The following is a 22,011-nucleotide window of genomic DNA, read 5'->3' as shown; positions in this document are numbered from 1 at the left end:
TTTCATAAAATCCTAAAAAATAAGTCTGGACAGACCCTTGAGAAGTCTAGTGTGCTGAGTTCATTCTGTTCAGCACAAGTTCCCTGTGAACTTCCACCACCACCATTTCAGACAGATGTTTGTCTACCCTGCTCCTGTGAACTACTAAGTATGGAGAATCCCCAGCCTTTCTGGGTGATTTATTCTAGTACTTACCTGTTAGTACAGGGTAAGGAGGTAGGGCTTTTTCCCCTGCTATTTTGATGTCTACCATAAATCTCCTTTCTGCAATTGAATTAAAATAATTTGATTGACAAAGACAGTGTATGATGCTTCCAGCATGCTCGATAAAAATTGGGCAGTTCAGAATCAAGGCCTATTTCAACCTTGCCATTGAGCTACTGTAACAAATCAATTAGGACATAAAACATACAACTGAAAATCTGCTGCTTTTTTTTAAACCAGTTGTATGTTGCTCTGCCAGCACTGGCTGCACTGAGGCACAAGAGGATGATTTGCTCAATTTCAATGTCAGGACCTTTTCCAGGTTAAAGCTGACTTCAAGGGAGCAAGATATTCCAGTCTCAGTCTCTACTATATCAAGCTGCTACATCAGGCTATCCTTCAAAGCTCCTTTCTGTGTAATAAAAGAAGAATGAGCTGAGAAAAGATACTCCATATATGGATTCGATATTATGGTGATAATATATATGGGAATGGCATTAAGTCTAATTTTCAGTAGATTAACCTGTCTCCTGCCCTGATTACTAAAATCCTGTATGGATTAGTAGAAGTGCTCATATCAAACAGCTACATGAAATGTACATAGACCAGCAAGCAATATTTCCTGGTAATCTATTTAAATGCAAATAGCTGGCTATTTGACCTAAGATGGAGAAGTTGAAATATGTTCAATATTGAAATTCATAGATCAAACTATCAACAACAGTAGTTTAAGAAATATGTGCATATGCTTCTTCGAGCAAAGTATTTCAAACTTAATTCAGTATGTTTCAGCTGCTGCAAAGGGAAAACAGACTGTTTCTTTTTTTACTGGATTTAACTAGGACACAACACTTAAGTACATGAAAATATTTTCTCTATTTGAATTCCCAGATTTTCATTTTGCTTTCCACATTCAAAAAAATCCAACCTCAAAATAGGGCTCTAAAAGGATGACTGATTCACAAATGTTCAATCATCATGACCTTAACTTAAAAACCATGAGAGGTTTTTTTTAGTATTATTTTGTATTTACCTTTTGTTTTATTTCTTTCATTCATTTGAATTTAAAAAAATATTTTTCCTTCACAAACCTGGGAAGTGGAATTTATTTTTCAATAGAGGATGAAATATTTCATAATTAGATGATTCCAAACACTGCAGCTTTAAGAAAAAATAAATAAATATCCCAACCTACTTCAAATAAAAATTCCATAACAATTGATATCACTGGACTCTGCAGATGGTCTCAGAAACTATATGTTCAAGATTTTATTTCAGAGATATTTACAACTGTTTGGCCATATAACAGCAATATTTTTTTTCTTTTTTGAAAAGTTAGTTCCTAGTCTAGCACTGGACAATGAATAACTCTAAAATTTGAGGTAGTTTCTGTTTAGGGTTTAGGGTAGCTCAGCTCTGAGGAAAAAAGCATAACTTAGCCTACACTCTTTCTGGACTAAACCCAGATTTGTGAATTTTTGCTCATCCTTGACCGTTCTCTAACTCACTTGATACAAGTTGAGTGCAGCTGAATCTAAGAGAAGGTGGTAGCTATACAGAAGTTTTGCAGCACTCTTAGCATGTCTCTTCCACATAAATGTTTCCAAGCCCCCTGTGATGCTCTGGCTATGCACTGGTTTCCTGTCCCCTCTAAATGGTATAAGCCTCTAGGTTCAGCTTTTGATGCCCTTTATGACTTGAGTCTTAGGGCTAGAGATTTGCCAGATTCAGACAGTTTGAGCTCTCTTTGAACATAGTCTGGATGGAATTATTATTGTGCGCCCAGCCAAAATTAGGGGCACCTTTCTTCACCACAGCCACAACTACACACCTTTCAGAATCATTTTAAAATTTGTTACTTTTGCTACCCTCCAAAAATATGAGGTTACTGCTGAGGAAAGGAAATAATGAGCCTTACTTAGGAACTGCCCGAAATCCATTTCAGTGAGTTTTGCTTTGTTGCAAAGAATAAATTCACAGGAGAATATCACTTGAGTATGTGAACAGACCTGGCCATGATAATTAGTATGTAATTCTTTTCCATAATTCTGTTTGTAACTGTAAGTTAGAGAGTGGGAAGCTGGTTATCAGGGAAAAGGATTCAGTGCAGGTATTTTCAGTTATTGTAAATACAACTTGTCTGCAGGAAGTGCTCCTGAGGCTCTTCTGGGAGCCAACGGTTTATACGCTCATCTTTGCTTACAGTATAGTTACACAGACACCTTCTAGTTTACAAACAAAATACAACAAAAAAGCATTCTCAGTGCTAATGTCATTTCTGTATCCTTGGGGAAAACATGAATATCAATTTGTATTTTTATTGGCTCATTATTTAAAGATCATCTGAAGTCCTTATGGCAGACTCTGAATCGCTCTGCTTGAAAACAGTTCTCTTTCGGAATATTTTCTCTATTGTTCGACTCATTGTTCAGTTGAAATGGATGAGTTTGGTTTGAAAATGGGATCTTTTAACAAAGTAGTCATGTGGTGTAAATAACTGGCTGAAGAACACCTGCAGATGCATCAGTTGTAAAATACCTGAGATTTTGAAGAAAATGCATTTGCCCTTTGATGAGGGAATGAGAGATAGAAAGTAAGCAAGGAGTTCACATGTGCTTTTTGGTCTCCTGTAGCTGGAAATTCTCCTGCTAAAACCTCCTTGAGCTCTCTGTTTTCTTATCCTGATTATGGAATATTTAACTTTCACTTATCAAATGGGGCATGCTCCCACTCCTGTGGCTATAGCTGTATTACTAAGGGCAAACAAGAAGTTCAGTAGGAATGCAGCATTATTCACTCCACTGAGAAGCTCAGTGAGGTCTCTGCAACCCTAGCTAGACTGCTTCTGGTACCCAGGAACTGTTGGGTACAATTACTGCTTCATATGTCTACCTTTTACTGAGGTCTGCAGTGAGACTTTTACTGAGGTCATCAGTTTCAGTGCTGGATGGTGCCCATCTCTGCCCCAGCTGGTATGAATGGTGGGGATAAAGCTGTGTTAACAAGTCTCTCCATCCCTGATCCCTCTGCCTGGTGTAAACTTTCTTTGGGATAACTTGCGATATAGCTGGTTTTCTTGAGTGTCTTTTAAATGATGTCTTAAAACTGAGCATCTCTTCCTTTTATGAGAGTTTCTATCCATGCACTTTTAAGGATTCACAATGCAGAAAGTAAACATCAGTATATATGTAGCAATTTCTTCAAGGGAACTATTTGGGACAAAACTTGCTCTCCTGATGTACTGAACACAGAAAGGGTATAATTTTGGATTATAAGGAATGAAGTTGTCCAAGACTACACATTTTAGGTCAGACCTAATCAGTCTACTTGTGTTGACAGCACTGGAGCTATACAGACTTACACCAGCTGAACATCTGGCCCACAGTCAAGGTCATGGTAAAATGTGCTACCTAAAGGTGAGGGTTATTGAACCAAATAGCAGGAATGACACAGAGCTGACAGCACCGGCAAATAAGATACATCTGTGGGTCAGGGAAAGTCCTCTAATAAAAAAGATGTCTTTATACTTAAGCTTACAATAAGAGAGGATGGGATTTAAATATGAAGCTGGAGTCGTCGTGTCTCCTTTGGTAGTGAAAGAGTGTTCATGTGAAACAAGAAGATTGCAGCTCAGAAGAGCTTATTGTTTCTCTCTAAAACTTTTCATGTAATCAGCTGTCAAAAAGCAAGCCACTGCTCCCATCTCCTCACACAGAATGTTCCCTCCTCAGAAAAGAAGCTTCCCTCCCTCTTTCCTCTAGAGAAAGAATCTCTTATAGACTTTCCCTATTAGCTTCCTGCCAAAATAACTCTTCAGTCCATTAGCTTTCGGAGTTTGAACCAGTATGAAAGTGGTGGGATTTTTAAGATGAAAGACCAGAATTGCTGTGTTGTATCTTTACATGCTGCTAGCTTACTCATTGCAGATGCCAAATTAAAATGAAATTGTGGATTTCAGAATGGTGATTTTTACATCATTATGATTCAAAGTAGCACATTGCTCTCCAAGCATAAGAAAGAAATCGATAAAACATGAAGAGCTTTCATAACTAATGACTTAATCATTGGTTTTTGACCTTTTTTTTTTAATTAATGCAGACATTATGACTCTGGGCAGATTGCTAGGTGTTTCTTTGGCCTTTGATTTGCATGAGTAACCTCTGTTAGCCCAGACGTCTTTTGAACTTCCAATTCAAATGTTAATTTTGGAAAGGGGAGAGTCATGGGCCCAAAAGAGAGAAAGAGAAAAAGGAAGAGGCAAGTATTTCTTCATGCAAATAGCACTACAGTTATGCTATCCCAGCCCTTCAGTTACCATAGTCATGCAAATGCACTATCCCCAGTGGGAATGCCACATATTGGAATATTGATTTAACATCTCAGTGTACCCGATATGTAGGGGTCACTTTATCTTTTTCTCTTTCCACTTTTCCCATTGCATGTGTCCATGCTGTTCTCCTAAAGCAATGTGTGAGCATATCTGGTTAGCCCTCATAACTGTGGCAGGAATTCACTTGAATTCAAATAGATCAGGTTGATTTATTTAAGCTTCTGTTTCTAAAGCAAAAGATACTGTACAAGTATTATGTCTACAAGTTCCACAGCCTAGCTTAAGCACACTTATCAAATAAGTCAAGCAAAGTGATGTATGCAGAAATTGCAATTATATCATTTTGTCAATCCCTAAGGAGAGATGGAATCTTTAAAGTCTCAGTTCAGGTCTGTTACCCTCTTTTGGTTTGCCTAATTTTTAGCCTTCTTCTTAATATTTTCCAGTAAAGTATCTTAATTTGACTACATAAAGGTGCTGGTCCAATAACTATATGATATGGGACCTGTTATCATTCCTTGTGAACCTCTTACGTATTAAATTTCTAATTCTGTTTGTCACTGCAATGGATTGTTTCAGTCCATGCTTATCTGTTTTTCTTGACAGGTTTTTTTTTTTGGTAATTTCCCAAAGTTTTACAAAACCACAGCATCAGCAGGAATGCTTACATTTTGTAAACAACTTCCTTTAGCAAATTAATTCCTGCCAATATGTAACACAACCTGCATTATTAAAATAAATATGCACTCTCTTCCGTAACTTGTTTTTAAAAGCAAACTACAAAGAATTGTTGGTATGTTAGATTTCATCAGGCCCTGAGGTGGTAAGCAGAGCTTTAGACCAGTGTTTATGAAGGGTGAAACCTTTGGAGATCAGAATGGCTAAAACTGGAGCTTCTGGAGAACATATGTAAATTGCATACTTTTTCAGCTTTATAACTTGACTGAATTTGGACAGTTTTTCAAAGGAATGGCAAAAAAATTATTTACTTGCCTAGAGAACATTCTGTTCCCTAATGTAAATGGCTCTCCAGAACATAGGAAAAAGGGCACCATTCAGAGAAATGAAGACTACGATTGTTTACAATAGAACGAGTCTAATGTGTTTTGCCTTCACCTTGATTTAAGAAATGGCAAAAGAATCATTTTGGCTGGAATTTACCACAGTCTGTTGGTCTTGGATGGTCAGGCAGACAGAGCCAACATGGAAAACTTCATTTCCAAATGGTTGTCAAACTTCTGAAGAACTGACACTAAGAAATGGCATTTCCAAAGCAAATTCAGTCTCAGTGCTGTCAGCTGGGCTTACAGAAGGTTTGCCTGTCTAGCAAGCCATTAGAGGGCATTTATCTCCTACATCCTCAGTCAGGGTATTGCACAGTCCTGGGACACACAACGTGTGGTGGTAGGATTGACACAAGAAACACAGGTTGTGAAAGGAGAAGAGATTAAGAACATTCAGGATGAGAAGAAAATGCTAGGTCAAACAGGATGATCTCACCTGTATGCATGAGGCCTCTTCACCATTTCTCTCCTATCAGAAGGACTTGTGAATGTGTGATGCCGTAAATGTTCTTGTGGCTACCTAAGTTATGTTTGGATTGTGCATATTATGCAGGGCTTGTTATTGTCCCTCATTTCCACAGTCATTTATTGCCCTTCCCTAGATAGACCAGCGTATTCCCTGGCTTCCCCAGGTCTTTGCCAAAAACTCCAGCTATAAGGCTAAAACTGGAGGATGGTTGCTAGAACAGAAAATCAGAGCTAGAATTTCACGGTAACACATGCTTTAGCCATTTGTATTTCATTGCTGCAAGGTTTTCAATGAAATTATCTTTTGCCTTCCACTCTGTTGATGTCCCTGTATAATTAATAAGGTATTATCCTCTTCTAGATGTCTCTGTTGTTCTTCAGGCTCACTTTCCCATGTAATAACAAAGATGAGCCAACTGAAACTGAATTGGTCTGAAAGTGTTACTGGAGCAAACAAACATAGTTTCAAAGGACTATATCTAGAGAGGCTTATAGAAGAGCTAAGCAGAGATTTGAGGATATTTGTATATCAGAAAATACTGTTTTATTGATGTTTAGTCTGTTCCAGAAAAGAGCTGAGGTTAACACATTGCCCATTTGAAACACTGCTAAACTTTGCTACATAAGTGTGGAATTGGATCTCCTTAAGCCACTGAGCGCATTTCCAGCAACCACAAGCAACCACTTGATAGATGTCTAGCTTACAAGGGTCTACAGAACATCTGTGCACACCGTCATACACTTCAGGCCATAAGACAGTCTTGTAGGTTTGCATCAACTTCTCTCGTACTAGCATCACAGGGGCATTCTCAGATTGATCTGTCTGTCAAGATGTCTCCACTTCTCTGTCACTTTCAGCTGAAAAATCCCATTTTGTAACAAACTTACAACTGATCTTGAGGCACCTTGCTTTCAATTTCATGTGCCAGTTCTTTCAACAAACTGATATGGAAATTATCCAAAGCCTAATTTTGATTCACTAAACAAAGATTTTCTTTCACCTCAGAAGAGCTTTTTTGCTTTGATTTTTGCTTAGAACTTCTTTACATTTGAAAAATTAGCTTTTTTTTTTTGTACTGAAAGGTAAAATAGAGTATGAAATTAGTCAAAATCTGATCGAAGCTTTTCTTGGATTTTCGATTTCTAAAAGTTGTCATGTCTTTTCTCTTTTGTCCTTATCTGGAAAGAGGAGAAGTTTCAAGATCTTGCAAGTTTTCTATGGGTGAGAAAATACTTTCCCTCTAAGCTCTTGTTCTAGTGTATTTCATGGCAACTGGGGAGGCAGGGTAAAATGATTAGGAAGGAAAGGTAGTGTTTTCCAGGTTGTTTTGACATGTAATATGAAAACTATGCCCTCGTCTCTTGGTTCCAGTGGAACTTGGTTATTATATTGTTACTGTTAAACCCGCAACAGAAATGTCATCTTGGTCAATGGATTCTGTATTTTAAGGGCAGTGTAGACTGCTGGAATTTGTATATGCAAACTGTTCTTTTCTTTTCTACAATGATTTTCTTTTCTGTCATATTGGTTTGCCCTCCTCCATACATCAACACAGAAGAAAGAACCATTCTCTTTTCCAAGGACATGAGTCACTCAGTTTTCACAAAGCCTGTCTGACCTTTCAAATGCTCTTCAGTTCCACTGGAGCTAACTGCTCACTCTCTGGTACTTGGTCCAAACAGCATGCCTCAACTGGTCCATTTGTTGTCCTTCTAAAGGGCTGACCCTAGCCCTAAAAAAAAGATAAAGTCCACTGCTTTCAACTGCAGAAAGGAGATCTGGTTTGCAGGTTCTAGTTCAGTCCTTTCTAGTGGAATCTGTCATTTTGAATTCTGTCCGGGTCTCTGGCTGCTTCAAAGAGCACCGGGGACATACAGTGCTAAGCTACTGCTATGCAGCTCAATGTACAATATAACGTGCCTGGGAGGCATATTGATTTTACAGAATATGAAAAAACAGAAAAATAGGAAAACACTTCAGCATGACCTTGGCCTTCTGCATGAATAATCTAATATTCATGGCTCATCTTACTTTCCTCATACTTGTCTGAAGGCCTTTGTGGAGCTTTTGCAAAAACAGTAATATCAGCTGCAATTTGGAAGTGATATAGCAGCTCTCTGTAGATTTAATTTGTTATTTCATGTTCATGTAAGATTTTTGCCTAGATTAATTGGGATGCATTCTGGGGTATTGAGGGATAGTTTTGGCTAATCTGAAACTCACTTGAACTTCACAGAATCAAATGTTTTTTCTCCCACAAGAGTACTGTTTGTTTTCACATCCTGCTTTGGGTCGACTGGGAAAGAAGTAGAAAGGGCAGGAAGAAAGATAGGCCTGGAAAAAAAACAATCTAATGGGACAGAATACTTACCACAGCACTTGAGTCTCACCATCGCTAGGCTCCTCAAGCTGCAATTTTGTGATTGCTTTAAGCTAATCTAAGTGTGGGCAGCTGCAGTCACACTGTATTCACACTTTCAAACCTACTGGAGGCTATGGCTGCAAAATCTGGGTGCTGGTTTGCAGGGAAGCCTGTCTCATGACTTCAAATGTTGCTGTGAAAACGAAAAATTTCTGGACAGCCTAGAAGTCTGAAATCTGATTGAAGAACTATCCACCCTGCTTCAGAAAATCCCTAAGTGTCATTGAAGGCATGTTATGGAGAATGGGTTGCTCAGTTGAAGCAAAAAGAAAAATTGTTCTGCTTGTCTGAAATTTAGAATAATTCTATGCAGTATCCTTATATCTAATGTAATATCGACATTACTAAGAAAGCTTCAAGGGCATTATTTTCAAATATGAGTTCCATAAATTAGCCTGCTAAATTTGTAGGAACCTAATCAAGAGAGTATCATGCTTTTCAGCATAACAAAGCAGCCATAAATGTCACTACAGTTAATGACAGTGGTGACTACTGGACACCCTTTGAAAATTATCAAAGGTCATTTGTATTTATATCTCTGCTGACATGTCCAGTGACTGTCTCTGACAATGTGCATTTCTGGACTTTGTGCTACAATGCATTGGGATGAAGTACCCTAGTTGTGCCCAGGAAACCACAGATGTTCCCCACACTAAATCAGAGGGAATGGATGGGAACTATAAGAACAGAATGACTGCACGTGTTGAGGAAGTGTTTAACCTTAGCCTTGTTCAGGTATCATTCTGCTTCCGTTTTGTTCATTCCACTGGTGACTACAGCATAAAATACTTTCATGGCAAATAAAAGAATTGGATTTTGTGCAAATTTGATTAAGATGAAATTTAACACTAAGTTCTGGGACACTGAATTGATTTTTCTATATGGAATTAATAGAGAATATATTTCTTCATGCTTGTCTCTAGAGACTATGGTCATGGAAGACTAGTTAATTTAATGGAGTAAAGGATATAAATCTGGTGATCAGTTCTTTTCAGATGCTAAATCAATAACTGTAGTTATACAGATTAAATACATTGGATCACTTTGATTTTATTTTTAGCAGAAGGAGAGTGTAAAGAAAGAAATGAGAATTAAAAGGTAACTGCTTCATGTAAAAGTTTCAAAAAGCAAATGTATCTGTTGTCCAGGTTGGCTGTGGTAACAGGCTTGACATTTTATGTTGGCCAAGATTAGAAAAGTACAACTGTAAATTATTTATAAACTTAGCTTAAAATTAAACATGGAAAGATGAAGATAATCCAAACATAAAATCTGCTGGTACCATCTCACCACTCAGCTCAGCTCCTTCTGAAGTCTCTGTGTCACTGAAAGATGGGTTCAGTACACATCCTTATCAGCTGCCTCGAGCCTGGTAAACTTACCCTGGAATCAGACTATTTAAAATACAGCTGCCTCTCTGGTCACAGACTGAGAGCAGTACAGCCAAAGACATGTTCCCGTTTGGTCAATCCATATCCTTTCCTTTAGTAAAAGGGAAGAGACAGACTTGAGGAAAGAAAGAGCACACACAGAGGTATGCACCAAAGGGAAGGTTATGTTCCAGGTGAGAAATATTAATTTCCCTGTGGCACATTTTGTTCAGGGTTTCTCTGAAGGTCAGAGAAATAAAGCTGAGCGATACTCTGGCAGACACAGTGGTCTCACAAGCCTGCAAGGAGGACAGGAAAGGTGGCGAAGGTTACCTCTTTTTATCTACTTGTTCTCTTTGCCTTAACATCAAACTAAAAATCTCAGAAAAAGTATTTTCTCCATCCTCTATTCAGCTCATGTTTCTTTCCGATGCTTCTGTCTGGAAAGTTTTTTCTGTTGCTTTTAGTAGGAGGCTCTTAAGCATCATCTGGCCCCTGAAACATGAAACCAGTAGCAGCATGGTCAGATTTGTTACATTTTCCCAGTAATTCCCACCCCTAAGAATCTGTTCTAGTGACTATTGCTATCCATGGGAAGACATCAGTGGACTTTTTCTTGAGTTTTTATAAACAAAGATAATTAATCCTTAGGTAAGTTTGAAATCACATATTTAAAAATTATTATTATGGCTGTTCAGGCTTGAAGATGAAGCATATGGAATAAAAGCGCCTTGTGCTGATTTTCTTGTCATAGACATTGCAGCTTTGACATGCTCCTGACAGTATCTGTATGATTTCCTTTTCTTGTGTTCCCTTCCTTTGTATTTTGAGCCATTCTCTAGTTAAAAATAACCACTGTGCAAAGATTTCAGCCCTGCCTATTTTATTTTATCAAACGTGTCATATTGTGACAAATGTGTATGTTTCTCACCTGAGTCTTCAGGAAGCAGAAGTTTGAAGCAAATGGCCGTAATTATATACATCAGGGTTGCACAACAAAGCCGTTGGCAAAGAAAGGCTCTCCCAGTTTGTTGCTCTCACAAAGACATGCAGACATGGAGATATCAAACCTTCTATAACTCCTCAGGTGTTTTGCTGACACTGAATGACCCCTGAATTCAGAAGTATCTGTCTTTGGGTACTCAGCTGATAGATGCCAATTATTCTGAACAGTGTTTTATACTACTGTACTGGCCGCATCTGTCTTTCATATTTCTACTGGATGAAATGCAAGTGTTTTGAATGTGTATCAGCTGATACTTCTGATGGTAATGCTGACTCTCCTTTAGTTCAGCAGGCAAGAACTGCTTTTTTTGGGTCAAGCTATTGTTCTCAGGATTCATTTTATACTGAATGGCCATGCAGCATACAAGGAGTTGGAAGTTTTATAGCTACCAAATCTATGTTCCTGGCTGTGATTTTTTTATTCACCACTAAATGAAAGCCCACTCTGCATTTTTTGAGGGATTCCTAAGGTTGTTTGCTTACTTCTTGCACAGATCTGTAGGAGAGAATAAGTAGAAATTATTAGTCAGTTAGTGCTTTGTCCTTATTTGGTTTCTGACTAGTTGAAGTCATGAGTCTAGTATAACACCTAGCTATTGAGCCTGCCTCATTAGGCAGGCTACAAAGAGTGATTACAAGCTCTGGTGAGTCCAGGCACAGTAACGCATGTCAAGGAGGCACTGAACTTCTTCCATGAAAATGAAGGCTTTTTTTTCTCATCATGACTCAAGTTCTGGGTTCTTTATAAGATTAGAAATGAAAATGATAGAAAATCATGTGTATTAATCTCTTTGTGGTGTTTCTGAACCTACCAGATGGATGCTATTTTTCCAAGCACAGTCTGTGCAGAGCTAAGGTTCAGGCTATCAGTTGAGTAGATCAGCTGAGCACAGTACAAAAAGCCAAGAAAGCCAGAATCAAAATAGCTTGATGTTTTTTGCTTGAAAAAAATAGTGTTTAATATTTTTGCATGGAAAGTCTGGAAGAATGTTTTGGAATTTAGGGTATCTTGATTAAATTTTTTGCTAGTAAAAGTCCATTTTCTAATTGGCTATAATGAATATCTGTAAAACACCTTGAAAATACAAAGCATTGTTCAAATGTGAGATTCCACTGGTATCCAAATGTTAAGCACCTTCAGGCACATCTACACTAATGTCTTTTCTTGGGTCAGAAGTGTGCTTTTGAAGCAAACCTCCCCATCAACCCCACTTGCCATGCTTTAGTTTGCATAGCAGAGCAATTTCAGAACATATTATTCTGAACTGTTTGGGAGCTACTCTGAAGTAAATCCCCCCAAAATAGCACAATCCTGGCATCAGGTCCTCAGCACCAGCTGTTTTGTTGTATAGATCCACTTCCACTGGAGTTAGTGTAGAAACAGACATTATTAATTATTTGGAATGGTTAGAGAGATTTAATAGTTCATGTCCAATTCGCATGAATAGCCACCAGTGTGAAACTTTATCCAGGCTACCTTAATCTTTCAGGTTCCCAAAACCCTTCCAGCAATTTAACAACATTCTTCTTGTGAGCAAGATTTCCAGTGTGTGTGTTCCCAGACAGAAATACCATCAAAGCAGACTCTTTTGCAGTGCTTAGAAGTTTTGGTTCTGATTCTGGCTGAAGCCCAGAAATACATAAGGAGCACAAAAATGATGAGGAAAGTCCCATCACGATCAGATCATGCTGAGGTTAAAACTGTATCCTTGACGATTCCTTTATGGAAGTGCATTGACTTGAAGGAGAATTTGGCATAGATCTTTAATGTCCACCTCTGGTATATTCTCTGTTAGTTAATTAAAACATCATGCTGTAAGTTGTGTGGGCTTTTATTACTATTAATGTGACTTGCGCAAGCTATCCTTAACTCTCTGCATCTCTGTTGTGTGCTGTATACAGCAGCTTAGAGTAATCACAGGGTGATTCTGCTGAGCTTGTTGAAGCTTTCCATAAACTCCACATGGTTTTAATGAACAGCAGCACTGTTGAACCAGTGCAGAATGCACATGAGGAGTGTTGCAGAGGCACTGAGAAGTGTTTACGTGTGTAGCATCCTGGCTTGTTTTCTCTTGCCTTACTGTTTCTGTTTCTCCTTTCATTTGCTCTTCTCATTCTGTTACCATTTTGTTCAGTCCCAGAAGTAACTGCTTGGGTGCCTTAATATGTTCAGCATCTCGTAACACAGATACATGCTTTCACTCCCTGATTGCACCAAGCAAATACAGAGATTTTATATTCAGGCATAACATATTAAACTGCCATGATGCAGTTCCCCCTTAACACTATGAGAAATACTGCCATAACTGTAGCACCTGCTCTGAATTGCTCTCTGGAGAAGCTTGCACTGCTAAATCAACTAAATTGGGTATCTTGGGACACTAGTCACCAAGCCAAGTGCCTAAAATGTGGCTATGTGCATATCCCTTGTTAGTGTTTCTGGGCACACAGGAAATATTTCGTGAAGATGCGTCATTAACACATTGTCGTTTAATGTGCTACTATATGTCTCTGGACAGTCCTGTGTGTTTAATCTGCCTCCCTTCTCATTCAAAGATGTTTGTCTCTGGCCCAGTCTACACTTTGCTGTGGTTAAGCTCAAGTATAAGAATTTTTTTCCCATGACCTTTGTTTTGGAAAGGAAGTCCTGGAAAGACCTCATCATTTCTAAAATATTGTTACCAAATCAAGCTAGAAAAGGGACTACAAGTACAGATGAGAGGTTGCACCAAGCAAATGAAATGAAGACATTTCAACTGGGAGACTCAATGTGTGGCCTCTTTAGATTATAGTAAGTACATTTGCATAGGTGACATCAAAGCAGTTGAACTAAAACAATAGTATACTGATGGGTATATAAAAACTTTGATCCCAAACCAAGCAGTTCCATATAAAGGTATCTATTGACTCCAGAGAGCTTTAAATCATGTCTTTAAGCTAATGCTGAGAAGACATTTTGTTCAACTACTTGATAGTAGCACAGTGAGAAAGAATGGTCTCCTGAATAAAATTATCCGTGTCACAGATGTCAAGGCTTCTGTGTAGCAGCAAGAAAGCCACTGGCCTTGTCTGGCTTTAGCTAGTTTTATGCTAATTCTTTTCAGGTGCATTGATCTGGCCCTGCTGTTGGGCCACAAGTGTCTCAACACATATTTATATTTTTTTTGGAAAGCCAAAGACATTTAGGAAGGAGAGAAGTTCAGATGATCTCTTCAGTATTCTAGCGCTAAATTAGGCATCCTCATGTGATTAGAGAAGAAATAAAAATTAAAGATTTTTTTACTGACAGGATCTGCTTTTTAAGTCTAAGATTTTCCAAAACAAAGGACTTCTGCAATGGACCAGGTAGTCCATGCATATCAATCAGCTTCCCTGTAACCAGAAAAATCAGGGCAGTTAAATATTGTTCAAAGATCTAAATAAACAAATAAAATAGTCATGAAAAAGAAATGAAAATCATCCAGGAACTACAAGATTAATTCACCCATTTTATTCTGTCTTAACAGGATAGTAGGAGGAATACGTGCAGCCAGTTACCGTGTTTCCTGAGTGTGGTTATAATTTTCAGATACAGGGTGGTAATTCCCTAAGACATGCTAACTTCATTGCTTGGAGCCTTCTGGACTTTTCTGTCCATCCCCTTCTCCAATTGCTTATCAGTGCCTTCTCTATGCTTTTATGCTGTACTAAATAAATTATGTTTTATGACAATTGGGACTGTCTCTGGAAAACTGCTTGGTCATCTTTCAGCTGGCAGAGCGGGTTTGCTCACATTATTTGCTTGATTTTTCTTCCTTTTTGACAGCATTTGTCATGTCCAAATTGGAATTTGGCCCTGAACGTTAAGACTGACCCCTGGCCCTTTGGAAGAAGTGTGATGCCTTTTTTTGTGTGCTACATTGCACAATAGAGCCATGGCACATCTTTCACTTCCCAAGAGAGCACCTAAAGGTTTTCCCAGAGCAGTGTCCCATTTGTCCTCAAGACTTCTACAATGCAAGCAGTAGACTTCTGAAGAGAGAAGATGGTGCATCCCTGAAGAGGAGAAAAACTTTCAAAACTTTAAAATGTGGAAAAACAACAATCTTCCTGCAAGAACTAGAAAAACATTTGAGAAAAATAATCGCTTCTTCCCACCTGAAGGTATGAGCTCAACAGGCAACAATAATATTTTTGAAATATGCTTTAGAAACATCTTTAGTGTTTAAAGCAAATAATTAAGCTGGAAATTTTTGGCAAAGGGAGACAGTGTCTGAGGCAGAACATTTTCAGCAGGAGATTATATTAATGGAAAAAATCAGAACCCCAACATTTCCAAGAGTAAACTTGCATTATGTTTGTTTGCAAAATCACAGCGGGTTCTCTTTCTCCCTTTCCTTTTTTCTCTCTCTCTCCATTTTTTGGAAGCATATTAAGTTGTCTTTCTAGATCAAAAATATTTTCACCCTGTTTGCTTCTCTTCAGACAAAAATCGTCCCCTCTGATGTTTTCATGTTTCTTCAGAGAACAAAACTAATTGGCTTTCATTGCAAGAAAATATATGTCTAGAAGAAAATAAATGGTGGCTGCTGTTCCTTTACATCAATTTTATGTTTGTTAGTTATGTGAGCACAGTGGATGATTTTGATTCTTTTTTTGTGACGAAGGATATGGTTCCTATCTGATTTTTTTTTTTCATTATTACTTGAGGTAGATGAGAAACAAATAGAGGTAGTTGAAAAGATTTGGTTTTGGAGCTATATTACATTTTATTTCCATTACTCTGAAATAAATTGTTTTTGTAACCTTTCCTTTGGCTTCTGCAGGCTTTGTTCTCTTCACCAGTCACAAGAAAATGTTTGTCACTCAAAAACTGAGCATGGAGCAGACTGCATGGCTCCCAGACATAGACAGTGGGAGCATGTAAGCTCATGTGTACAGCAAAAATATTCTTTTACTTATACTTTGCACTTCCCAGTGCTGCTTTGCAAAGCAGATGTTGCCTGAAACCAACGGTTCTGTAGAAGAGACCCAGCCCAAAATTTTTGATTAGGAGCACTCAATTTGTTGATGAGATCCCACTTTTTTGTGGAGGAACCCCACCCACATCTTTAGCTTAGAGGAGTTTGAATTTCAAGTCTCAGTCTGTGACTCCATCTACCCAATGGAGTGCTGCACTGAGAGACTTCGTGGGTCCAGAGAGCAGAAAGCTGTGCCAGTTCAGCACGCTGCCTAGACTAATTAGCTCTAACATAGGTCAGAGCACAAGAAGATACTGTCTTTGCTTTCCTAATAACCATAACCCTTCTCTATCCCAGTTCCCCATTTGGATAATGGGATAACAATAGTAATTTTTTCTGCATACTTTTTGATATGTCTTTCCTTGGTTTTAAACTTGATAAGAGTTTCAAGCTGTTTTAAGTTGAGGTTTAACACAGGGATCTGTCTCTGTCTGTACAGGCAACACAAGCAATATGGTCATGGGGGTGCGAAGAGAACTAGTACCAACTGCTCAGGCATGTGGTCTGAACTTCCAGCCTCCCAGCACTTTGACTGGTAAGGAAACATCAACATAAATCTGTGTCTTTTTTCCTTATCCTTTGTAGTCCCCACTAATTTTGATATCTATCTCATTGTTATAAGTTGGTTTTTGTCAGATTTTGATACCTTTCTCCAAACACTTTTGGAGAATGTCCCTTGACCAACACAGGCCTTCAAATTGGACGATTTATTCAGAAAAATGGGCAAAAGTGTGCTGGGCTTTGGCAAGATACTATGGATGCCTTTTGTGCTCCTGTGATGTATTCTGCACTAGGTAGCAGACAAATGGGACCTGAGGTGCAAGCAAGTAAATGACCTTGTTAATTCATCCACACTGTGCAGGGTCAAAACTTCAGGTAACATAGACTAGAGTAGCTCTGCTGAAGTCACCAACTTTAGTCAAATAAGGCTCAATGAATCTCTGCTGGTTTGTACTTGCTGATCCATTATTTGACCTTGCACTGATGAATTCTGAAATTTGGATACCATTCTATTTGGAAAACTGATGTGGAAATTTCCTTGCGGCCTGGAATTATTGCCAGGCTTTTCTCTAGGGAGGACCAGATTGATATCTGTTCTGCTGTCGTGCAGGAATGCAGAGTCTATCAAAAGGAGGGAATTTCCAAACCACAAAATAACACTGTTTTTTTTAATCTGTGAGAATGGCCAATGCCATTTGCTGCAAAAGAAGATGAAAAATTACAGAAGAGGAAAAACCATGTCACCAATTATTCTAGTTAGAATAAAATTAAAAGGTCTGTCACTTTTTGTGATCCAGAATATAAGCTGATCAGAGGAAAGATTTCTTCCTGAATTCAGCTGATGTTTGCTTCATATTCTGAAGCATGAAATTTGATAACACTTTTAATTTTATCCTAGCTAGTAGAATGCATCTGTCCAATCCTTTTTAGCACAGTCATGAAATTTTCATTTCATATTATTCTCCCAGTCCTTCAGAGTAACTCAGATGATCTTCCTGCTTCAGGTTTATGGCCATACAGAAGCCTTGCGACTACAGAGTTATTGGTTAGTGCACCAGAAAGCTTGTTTGTCATCTCTCTGATGGAAAAATTGCTTTGTGATAAAGGAATGGGACTGCTATTAGAGTTCATCTTCAGCTCCAGCTTTGATTGACTGAGAGGGGAAAGTCCCAGGCTCCTTGTCTCTCATTAGGAACAGTAGTAATTTCCCTCTACTGTAGAGGTTTGTGCAAGGAATGTGAAGCTTTAATAAATTAGTGCAATAATAGCAATGAGACCATCAAGATATATGGAAAACAAGGAACCCATAGTAATAAAAGCAAAATACACTGGAGAAACACAATGAATCTAAGGAGGAAGATCAAAGCTATACAAACTCCTCAAAAAATCTGGATTTTGAGATTATCCCCAAATTTTTTTTCCTAGAAGACAAAACAGTTATTGGAAGAGGCTAAATAAACTTTGGGCTTTAAAATTAGGAAATCTCAGAGTCTTAGAGACCATGATCTGTGGAGGGATTCAAGTCCATAGGCAGAGTCTAACCTTTAAAGAAGACTGCATTTTATTACTGATTTTTTTTCAATCCCAGAGCAGAAGAGTTATTTAAGCTCTTAAAAACTGAAAAGGTTTGAATAATGCTAGTCTATCCAGCTAAATAGCTGGACTGTTGGCAGCACAGACTCATAAAAAGTGAAGTATCAGAAATGCCATGAAGTCCACTATTGGCCCCAGTATTGCTAACGATTTCTGTAGAGCAAATAACAGGATAAAACTCCTATCCACATAGAATTTTGTAGCTAAATGCACACAAATTACCAAGCATCCTTTAGCATCAAAGATCAGAAAAACTAAGATGATAGGAAGCCTTCAGCAAAATTGTTTTAAAAAAATCTGTGTTGGACATTCTGAAGACAATAGTGAAAATGAAGAGAGATATAAACCAAGTGAGGAACATTTGGGAGAACCCAGGAAAGCCATCTTAATCACTTGGAGTAAATCCCCAGGCACACACTGCATGCTGGATGGTTAAGCTGGGTAAGATAGATAGCATTTGAAGAAGTGGATCAGCAAATGATTGTTTCACAGGTCAGTCTCAAAAGGCTAAAATCAGGTCCAGAGCTGCAAAAAAAGAACATTCCACAGAGCAGAAAAATAGTAATGGTAATAAAATTACTATTGCAATAGTGTTAAACCTAAGCAAATTCTGTTCAGGTCAGATAAGCCTGATAAGAGTACAAAGAAACAAGCAAATTGGAAGGAGTTCAAAAATGAGTCAGCTGAAATGATCAGGTGACTCACATACAATGAAAGATAAGAGAAAATGTTTGAAAGGAGGTCTAGACCTCTGAGCCCAAAGAGAGGTGGGGACAGGTTTTGTGAAGTACACCGGGACACAGTCTGAAGCAAGCGAACACAAATAAAGAAAAAGAAATACAGGCCAACTCTTGTGAAACATTCCTGGCAGTGCAGCATTTGATGCTAAAATAGCCTCTGCAGGCTATTGGGAATAGCTTCATGGTTTGGATTTTTTATAATGAGCCTAGACAAAAAAGACTAAATAATAGAGACTAGAAAGCTAAACAACAGAGAAAGAAAGCACATAACTGCCACCAAAATAAGGTTTAGATCTTCTGGGACAAATCCTCATCTGACTTGATACTGGGGAAAAAACACCGTTCACATTATTCCTGCCTGTTTTGCAGAGAGGTTTTGCACACAGCATTATCAGTTCTTTAGGGCCCCCAGCAAGCCAAAGCTGGGAAAAAAAGCATGTGGTCTCCTGTGTGCTGCCCTTCCTCTAGATTCCCTGTGTTTCTGTGTCTTTGGAGCTTTGCCAATGTACACAAGATGAGTTTGTCTCTCTATATAAGACATTGAGAGAGCCTTGGATGGTCCCTCTCTCTATATGTAATGAGTAGCATTTTTTCAAGGAAGTCTAAATGACTCAGGAGCCTGAGTCCTACCACTCTCCTGAATCGTGTTGACACCTTTGAAAAATGTCCTGGGTTTTTTTTAGTATTCAGTTGTTGAGTAGCAGACTCAATGGCCAGCAAACCTCCCAAAACCTAATCTCTACTTGATTGTTCCTCTTAGAACTTTTTGAAGTTCACTGCTTTTGTGAATAGGCTTCATCAAGCAAAAAAACAGTTGCTCCAGTATGGAGGGAATTATTCCTGCCAGGCAGTGGCTGAAGGACACTCAGGCTATCTAAACTTCATCTAGAATCCATCATACTCTTCTTGAAATGGGTCAAGGCTTCCACAGGACTGTCAGTGGGAGCTGAGTGCAAACCTGGAAAATTAGAAGCATAAAAAGAACATGGAAGTGGAATTTGACAATTAAGTAGGAGACATTTGATTTCCCCAGAGAATCTAGCAAGCTGCCTAATCTTTGTAGAATCACTGAAACACCATTTTTTTAAAACCTAAGACTAGGACTGCATAGGAGAAAACATTGTTAGAGGCAGTATTTGTTAGAGAGCACCTCGGTATGAGTACATGAGAGGGTTCTATAGAAAGAGTGATTTACCCCATAGTTGATACTAGGCATGCAATAGATTTTTTTCAGCATTTCCATTTCAAGACCATTTACATAAATGTTCCACAACCACACCTAAGCTGCTAAGAGGAGTAGAAGTTCATCACAGTATTTACGGTATCTCAGAGTACCATATGAGCTGCATCTGCTGAGGGACTGCAGTTATCTTAAGGCACGAAACCTTTTTTCTTCCTTCTTTAATATCCCTCCTGCTGATACAGTTTTGTTATTTTTATTACAGTGAAAGGGTGACAACCAAGATCATCACCCCAATGTGCAAGGTTCTGTATAGAAGAGGAACACTGCTAGAAATCACCTTCCAGCTAAACAAAGGTGAGCAAAAGACAAATCTTGGCCCTGCTTACTTTCTGGCGGGGTGCTCACCAAGACCAAGCCCCACCAAACTTGCTTTCTTTTATAAGAGAAACTTGCAATGAGGCCTCAGACACAGTCAGAGCTTGGCCTGCAAGGCCCACAGGAACCCACATACCTAAGTATGTCCAGTGTCAGCATACTGTGAGGTACAGCCACATGGGCCATCCACACATGGTTGGTGTGGGGAGTATTTTATGTTGCTCATTGTTAGTGCGGTTTCGTATTACTTGTAATACACACTGGCTTCATATATCTTTGCCAGTCAAGCTTTTTTCTCCTTGTGTTATAACACTGTAATTCCACAGAGGAGGACCAATTACCCTCAAAGCAAGAGAGAACATAAATAGGAGTGAAAGCATGCTAAAGAAACCTGTGTGAGAAGGAGTGAAGAAAGAGGAGATAAGCTGAACTGGACAGAAGCTAGTGTTTGGAAAGGCAGAAGGTACATCTCTGGTATTTTTTCCATTTGCAGTGCTGATCATTCTATCGTATTAATCAACATCACCTCCACAGTGCTCACTTGGGCATCAGCAGAAAACAAATGACCAGAGCAGCATTGTAAGGGATTTAATTAGCAGCTTCTGAAGCATAATAATGAATTAATCTGTTACACACACAAGAAGCAAAGCCACAGAAACTTGTTTCCTCCTCCATCCTCTCTTTACCTAGAAAGGTTTTAATGGATGAGTTCTCATTAAAATTCACAAATAGAGGGGTTATGCTCCTTTGCTGGATAATGTTCAGGTGCCACAAACATTTGCTTTGCTGTTCTAAACCAGTGAACCTCTTTGCAGCTATTTAATCCATTTGTATGTAAGGCACAGTTGTACTTTGAAAGCGAGGAAATAATGAGCATGAGAAGTTCCCAAATGCTGACCAACACAATATAGTATCTTCCCGCCTTTGGATTGTACTGTCACTTCTCACTCGAGGACTGAAATGTGGAGATCAGTTGCCAGTGTTTAATTCCTCTCATCCATACTCAAATCCTGATACAGTAGAGGCATGAAGGAGAAAGTATGAAAGCTTCACTCAGGGGAGTCTGTCATCCATGTCTGCAGATGCAGCCATACGTTCCTGACCACTGTAAAATTCAACCACATGTAGCTTTGTAGTAGCTGTCTCCCCAGTGGTAATCTGGTGCCTAGAAGTCGTTACAAAGGAAATATCCTTGTTCTACGACAAAGATATTAGGCTGAATGTGGAGCTGATTGCGTAATATTCTATAGCTTCTGCTGAGAGGAGGTCAGGCAAAATGGTAATGGCCCTTTCTGCCCCTAGAAAATCTGTGGCTCTATCTCAAGAGTTTAAGCTCTGCTACCATATATCTCTTGAATATCTAATAGTGGTTTCACTTTTATTATTTAATCATAGAAAAAGGTAGAATTCAAAGGTTGTAGCTGGGTTTGCTCAGTTTAAGCACCCATAAAGTGCCTGCTCCAGCGTACTTGTACTCTAAAACCCCAGTTGCTGGGACACAAAGAGAGTGTGATCACTGCATAACAGAGAAGAATGGGTAAAGGGAGAAGAGTAGGAGGAAAATGATCAGATCAAGAGTCAGGAAAAAAATTAAAAGATGTGGAGGTCATAGAGCTGTTCAGTAGTAGATAAGGAGAAAAGAGTAAGATGAGTAAGTCCACATTTCATAGTCGGGGTCTACTTTATGAGCAGATGACTTCTGAAACATCAGTCTTGTTAACTACTATTCTTCGAAATCAGCAAATTATTCAAATG

Source organism: Dromaius novaehollandiae, chromosome 6 (genome assembly GCF_036370855.1).
Source record: "Dromaius novaehollandiae isolate bDroNov1 chromosome 6, bDroNov1.hap1, whole genome shotgun sequence".
NCBI classification, from domain to species: domain Eukaryota; kingdom Metazoa; phylum Chordata; class Aves; order Casuariiformes; family Dromaiidae; genus Dromaius; species Dromaius novaehollandiae.
This window is presented reverse-complemented; position numbering follows the sequence as displayed.